The sequence below is a fragment of the Dasypus novemcinctus genome, chromosome 25 (assembly GCF_030445035.2).
Source record: "Dasypus novemcinctus isolate mDasNov1 chromosome 25, mDasNov1.1.hap2, whole genome shotgun sequence".
In the NCBI taxonomy this organism is placed as follows: Eukaryota; Metazoa; Chordata; class Mammalia; order Cingulata; family Dasypodidae; genus Dasypus; species Dasypus novemcinctus.
The window spans coordinates 65,075,480-65,083,144 of NC_080697.1; positions in this window are offsets into that span (position 1 = coordinate 65,075,480).

Sequence of the window (7,665 nt, forward strand, 5' to 3'; positions counted from 1 at the left end):
ATTTTAGTTCAATTCTATCATTTTTAAAAGATTTTATGAAGCATAGATAGATATTATCCCCTGACTGCGAGGATAATATGCTCATTCTAAATAATTGCAAAAAACAAATGTTTAACTCAGAAAATGAAAATTCTTTATAATCAAACCTTCAGAATTAACAGTTGAATTTTGTTTTGCTAAGAAAATAATGGGCTAGCATACTCCAGATATTGTCCTGTAATTTGTCTCTTTTAACTTAGAAAAGAAATCAAGAGCTCTAGAGAACAGAACATGAAAAGGTATTAGAAACCTTTTTAAAGGCTGTTTTGGATGTACCGTAATTAATTGTTGATTTAATCACAGCAGTTGGTTTATTTTCAGTTTCTGATTCTTAAAGAAAAGTGCCTAGTTGGACAGTCTTGTGTTTGAAGAATTTTTGTAGCAAATCCCTTCAAGTAAAATTGCCACTTAAAAATTGTATTAATTTAGTAAATGTTTGTCAGCTTGTTTTCCAAAATAGGACAGTCACATTTTTGAGTTTCATAAAATTTCAGTAGTTCCAAAAGTAAAAGATATCTTAAAAGATTTATAAATGCCACACTTTTAGCCTATATTGTAGGACATTTTAGTACTTTAGACTTTGTGATCCCAAGTGATATTGGTAAACCCTTTATTATCTTAGCAAAGGTCTTTGCAGACGTCTGGGGCATGCATTCATCCAGCAGCCTTTTCCCGAGTGCTTATTCTTCAGCTCTGATGTCAGCTCTTTAAGGAATCCATGCAATCTGTTAGTCTCTGGTGTTTTAGGCAGGGATTCTTCAGACCTCCTCTCGTGCCTTCATGGATACTAATGCCATCCATTTAGACATTGTCACTGCCCTTGTGTCTTATGTCCAGCCTGAAGCTCAGCTTTGCTTCCTGGAAGTCGTGCCTTATTTGGAGGCCCCTGAAAGCCTGGGACCTCTGCTGAAAACTAACAATATTTGTTTCCTGCTCCACGGAGAAGTGGTTTCCAAAACTGCTGACCTCCTGGTTTTCTACCATGCCTATGTCCTAGCTCTTCTCAGGGAGCCCCATCCGGGCCAAGAGGCACCCCCGACCTCCCGGCCTCTGCTCTATAGTCATTCATGCTCCCTTGCTGGTGGAGGGATGTCCTTTCCTGAACCCTGTCCATGCTCACCCAGCTTCCTGACCACAGGCATGTACCCCAGCCTAGGGTCTGTCCCCACACCAGTCTGTGGTGTCTGCACATAGAAAGCATGATGGGAAGCTTGTCCCAGACCCACCTGGTGGGTGGCCAGGCCCTCAAGGCTCTCCAGGCCTAGCCCAGCACCACCTGCAATAGCTACAGGCTACGTGTAGAAGAGAAGTGGGACCTGCCGCTCTATGTGGAGAAACTGCGTGTGGGCAGGATGTTGGTGAGTGAAACGCCTGGCTCCCACCCACTTCCTTGGGTGGCCTCTAATGCTGCTCACGTGCCCGGCGTGTGGATTGTGAGGCTACAAAGGCTGTGTCAAACACAGGACCTGGGGGTCTGTGTGGCCAGAGTGTATTCAGCATGGGTGGGGTCTGCAGCCTGCTGGAGAGGGGGTGCAGATGGGGGGGGGGGTCTGCAGCCTGCTGGAGGGGGCATGGAGCTGTCTAGGAAGGACCTGGGAAGGAGCCAGGCAGGTGAGTGGGGATGGACTGATGCCCAGGTAAGCAGCTTATGGCAGGGCAAGCCCCAGACCCCATGCAGTAGTGCTGGCCAGGGCCACTGTGTGAAGACACCCCTGCTTGGGTGACTAGTTTTTAGGCGTCATTGGTGCACCTGTGACAGTGATGCCTCCTCCCTCCTGCTGGATATGCAGATGGATCATAGCTGTCAAAATAAGGATTGTTGTTAAAAGGCTGTTGGTTTGCATACTCGTGTCTCAGAATTACTAAGAAACAAAACAGACACACAAAAAACAACAAAAAACAGGTCACCAGAGGCCTGTGCCTACAACTCGCCCCCCCAAGTCCTATGATAACAGAAGCTGGTGCTGCCTGAGGGGACCCCCAGGGACCTGCTGGGCAGATGGGCCCACAGTCAGGGGTACCCCAGCATGGAGTAGGTGTGTGGGAACCGGGCAGGGGGAGCAGGGCTGCAGGGACAGAGGAGGAGGTGGTGGAGAGGGTGTCCAAGGCCTGGCCTGAGCGGGGCCTGGCAGGATCGCTGCCCTGGAGGGGAGCTCGTGCTTCCCCCATGTCCTGGCACTGATTCCCATAAACGAGAGGTCCCTGGGCGCATGGCCAGCTCCTAAGCCAATGTCCTCTCTACACCCCCGCCTCACTCAGGACAAGACAGCGGGTGGTCAGTGAATTCAATGGGAGCATCGGTGGCCACGTGACATCTCAGCCAGCAGTGCCAGGCCTTCCTCCTGGTGTGGCCAGGACACGGTGTGGGGGCTGTTGCAGAACCGGGGGGACAGGTTTGTGGAGGGGACGTGTGTGTGGCTGGGAGCTGGACTGGCCAACGGCAGCAGCGGGTCTTTGGAAGGCGACAGGTCACCGGCTGGCCCCTCTCCTGGGCCGCCTCGGCTCCTGCTCTTGGGGGGAACAGGTGCCTCCTGGGCGACTGGCTGCCTCTTCTCAGAACAGACACCCAGGGGTTACTGGAGTTCCTGAGCCGCCAGGACAAAATCCGCGTGACGCCCTCTGAGTGCTGACACACACGCGTCTCAACAGAACACAGTCACTCGTGCTGTGATGGCACCTGCCGGGGGCAGGTGGCAGAGCCATGTGGTGTCCCCAGAAGGGGCAGGGTTGGTCCCCTCTGGCGGCTCCTCACCTGCCCAGGCCCCTGAGCCTGTCTGCACAGTAAGCGTCTCGCCTGGGGCTGGGTCAGGGCTTCCCTGAGTCGGGGGCCGCGCCCTGGACTGGAACAGCCCCTTGCAGTGCTTAGAGATGCCTGCATGGACAGGTCACCCAGAGAAGGCCTGTTCTCAGCCATCCCACTTGGGGCGCCTCGGGGTCCCGGCAGTCCTGGACGGTGCTGACTGCCCTTGATGGGGACTCAGCAAGGGAGGTACTCACTGTTGTGCACTGGCCGCCGTGGAGCTCCACGGGCAGCCCCTCCCAGAGGAGCGAGGGGTGCCCTGGCAGGGGGGCTGGGAGCCTGGGTCCAGGGCCTTCATCAGAAAAGGTCTCTGGGAGAAGCTGAGACAGGCCACGGTGAGCGGAGCTGTGTCCCGACGCGGCTGCTCTCGGGGGCTGGGAGCAGAGGAACCGCGTTAGGCACAGGAGAACGTGGGCCGAACGTCCCCGGTGGGCGCAGGCGTCGCCTGCCACCGTGCCCTGGAGGACCTTCGCATGCCCCGCGGCCTGCTGCTTGGCAGCTGTCCCCCTCCGTTCTCTCAGAGGGTCGTCCGTTTCACGCAAGCTCCGAGGCACTCTGCTGTTAAACTGGCCATGGACTGTGTCCCCAAGAGCTCTGAGGCGGGGACCAGCAGGTGGAGGAGGGAAGGGCCTGCCAGCGGTGGTAAGACCGCGTCCTGCCCGAGGCAGATCTGTACGCGGAAACCGTCACCTCCGCGGGCGGGTGAAGCTCTTGGAAGTCCTTGAGGCCCGGAGGCTCCAGCACTCCTAAAGCAGCAGCGTCAGGCCCTGGGCCAGCGCTTCCTGACCTGCCTTTTCTGGACAGACCCCAGGGTGGACAGAAGACCGGGGCTTGGTCTAGCTCGCCTGGCTGTCCCCCGACCTGACAGCTGCCAGCAGAAAGCACACGCGGTCGCCAGATCCAGCTCCATGACGGTAAGACATGCTGCCAGAGAGGGCAGGTAGAGCCAAGGTCAGGAGGGGCCCTGTGCTTTAGACCCAAAGAGGAAGACAGGATGGGGGCAGCCTGGCTGGGGGGCAGCCTGGTGCAGGGGTCAGTCTGGTACAGGGGAATGCAGCCTGGTATGGGGGGGCAGCCTAATGGGGGGGACAGCCTGGTGTGGGGGTACAGCCTGGCTGGGGGGGGCAGCCTAGTAGGGGGGGTGTGCAGCCTGGCCAGGGGGGTAGCCTAGTGCAGGGGGTGCAGCCTAGTATGAGGGTGCAGCCTGGTGCAGGAGGGGCAGCCTGGCTGGGGGGGCAGCCTGGTTAGAGGGACAGCCTGGTGCAAGGGGGTGCAGCCTGGCTTGGGGGGGGGCAACCTGGTGTGGGGGATGCAGCCTGGCCGGGGGGGCAGCCTGGCAGTAGGGGGCAGCCTGGTGCAGGGGTGGGGCAGTCTGGTGCAGGTGGAGCAGCCTGGCAGTGGGGGAGCAGCCTGGTGCAGGGGGGTGCAGCCTGGCCGGGGGGGGGCAGCCTGGCAATGGGGGGCAGCCTGGTGGGGGGGGAGCAACCTGGTTGGGGAAGGCAGCCTGGCAGTGGGGGGCAGCCTGGTGCGGAGGGGGGGCAGCCTGGTGCAGGGGGGACAGCCTGGCAGTGGGGGCCAACCTGGTGCAGGGGGTTCCAGCCTGGTGCAGGGGAGCTGCCTGGCTGGGGGGGGGGGCAGCCTGGTGCAGGGGGGTGCAGCACCCCGTGGCTGGCCTTAGCCTCCTTCTGCTCCTTATGTGCCACCACAGGGGCTGCCCGGCTCTGCCCTGCAGAGCTAATGAGGGAACATGAGGAGCAACCCCCAGCTCAGCTGTCCAGCCGGGGAGGCCAGGCCGGCCGGGAGCTCATCTCATGGCTGGGGTCTGAGTGTGGGCCCCCTGGCTAGGGCTGTTGCAGTCATGCCCTCCTACATGGTGTGTCTTGCCAGGTACTTTTCTGCATGGAGTCGTGAGTGTTGTTTCTGCAAAGGGCTGTGGGTAACGAGGTGGATTCTCACATCTCAAGTGAGGGAGGTCCAGGCCAGATGGGGTCCCTGGAGGATGCTGTGCAGCTCTGCCTTGCACTGGGTGGACCCGTGTGGAGGCCCTGATGTGCCCATGAAGGTAGCTGCCACCCCCAGACTGGGCCTGGGATCTGTGGCTCCTGGGATCCCCTCAGCAGATTTCACACCCGATGCCTCCGGCCTGCATGTTTGGTCTCCCGTAGGGCATCGAGTGGCCTCAGCCAAGGAGCTGGCCTGGGGTTTGCATCTCTGGGACAACTACCTGCCCAAACCTGCACCCTCTGTGCCACACCTGCGTAGTGATCATCAGCCATGGTGGGCTCTGCGAACACATCCCCTTCTCCACCTCAAAGTGTCGTGTGTGTACTTGCTCTTTCTTTTTTTAAACGAACAGCTTTAGTGAGGTATAATTGACATACTGTGAAGTGCACATCTTAAGGTATACGCCCTGATACCTTTGGGCATTTGTATCATTCCTGCGAAGTTACCCACATACACACAGTCAGAAAGCAACATATCTGTTCCTCACAAAAATATCCTGTGCCCCTCTGTAATCTCTTCCTCCACTCCCTCCCCAGGCAGCCAATGATGTGGTTTCAGTCAGCACCGATCAGCTTGCATCTTCTAGCTTTATGTAAATGTAATCATATATTGGGGTTGTTTCCAGTTTTTGGCTATTACAAATAATGCTGCTGTGAGCATTCATGTACGAGTTTTTGTATGAACATGTGGTTTCATTTATCTTGGCTAAATACTTAGAAGTGGAGTGGCTGTTTCCCATGGGTATATGTTAAACATTATGAGAAACTGCCAGAGAGGTTTCCAAAGTGGTTGTACCATGTTACATCCCCACCAACAGCAAGTGATATTTGCAGTTGTTTCACATTCTCTCCAACACTAGGTATAGCCAGACTTTCTTTTTAATTTCAGTCATTCTAATAGGTGAATAGTGGTATCTCATTGAGGCTTTGCTTCATAGTTCCCTAATAGCTAATGATGTTGAACAGCTTTTCACATGCATATTTGCCATTCATATATGTTCTTCAGTTAAGTTTCTATTCAAATCTTTTGCTCCATATTTTTGTTTGGTTTTTGTTTATTTTCTCATTGCTCAGTTTTGGGAGCTCTTTATATTGTTTGGATACAAATCCTTTATAAGATAAATGATTTGCAGGTATTTTCTAGTCAACGATTGCCTTTTCATTCTTTTAATGTGATCTTTTGAAAAACAGAAGTTAAACATTTTGTTGATGCCTAATTTATCAATTTGTTCTTTTATGTATTACACTATTGGTATTATATCTAAGTAACTTGAGGGCACAAAGATTTTCTAAGTTTTCTTCTCAATATTTTGTAGTTTTAGATATGACATATTTTGAGTTAATTTTTGTGTATGGCATAACATATGGATCAAAGTTCATTTTTTTCCATATGGATATCCAATTGTTCCAGCCCATTTATTGAAAAGAAATTTGTTCTCCACTGACCTGCATTTACAATATTTTTGAAAATAATTTTCCATATATATGTTGACCTATTTTCAGACACTTTTTTCTGTCCATTCATCTATTTGTTTGTATGCTAATGTCACACTGTCTTCATTACTGTCACTTTATTTACTGTCACTTCATAATAAGTCTTGAATTGTTGTGCCCCAACTTTGTTCTTCTTTTTCAACATTGTTTTGGCTTATCTAGGTCCTTAGCATTTCCATTTGCATTTTAGAATTGGTTTTTCAACCACTGCAAAAATAGTCTTCTGGAATTTTGATTGGGATTGCATTGACTATAAAGATCAATTGGGGGAGAATTGGCATTTTTTAAAAATTGAGTCTTCTAACCCCTAACACAATATATCTTTCTGTTTGTTTAGATCCTCTTTAGTTTCTCTTAGCAATTTTTTTTTTTTTTTAGTTTTCACTGTGTAGGCCTTGCACATTTTTTTGCCAGATTTATCCCTAGTATTTCATATTTTTATGCTGTTGTAAATGGATTTTTAAAATTTCATTTTCCAGCTGTTCATTGCTAGTATATAGATTTATTTGATTTTTGTAAATTGTACATATTGTATTACATATACATATGTTTTTTTTACCCCCCCCCAGCGGCTTGCTTGTTGTCTGCTCTCTGTGTCCATTTGCTGTATGCTCTACTGTGTTTTTATTTGTCTCCCTTTTTGTTGTGTCACCTTGCTGAGTCATCACTCTGTGATACTTGCAGGCTGGCAGCACTTGCAGACTGGGTGGCTCTCCGTGGCATGAGGGCAAGCCTGCCTTCACAAGGAGGCCCTGGGATGTAAACCCAGGGCCTCCCATATGGTAGATGGGAGCCCAACTGATTGAGCCACAGCCCTTCCCTATGCGTATGTTTTTTGCACATTAATCTTTTATCTTGTAAACTCACTGATAAGTTTTAGTAACTTTTTTATAGATTACATTGGATTCTTTACATAGATCATCATAATTTCTGAAAATAAAGAGAGTTTTACTTCCTCATTTCAATCTGGTTGCCTTTTATTTCTTTTTCTTGTTTGATTGTACTGGTCAGAACTTCTAACACAATGCTTTGTAAAGTAGACCTCATACATGTGAAGTACATGCTCAACCACTGAGCTACATCTCAAACCAGAGAACATAGTTTGAGTGACTTGAATCTTTTTAAATTTATTGAGACTTGTTTTATGGTGCAGAATGTGTTCCATCTTAGTAAATACTGCATGTACAATTGAAAAGATTGTATATTCTACTGTGGCTGGATGGAGTGTCCTATAAATGTCAATTAGATCAAGTTGGTTGATAGTGTTGCTCTATTATATTCTTGCTGATTACCTATTTACTGCTTCACTAATTCTTGAAAGAGTACTAA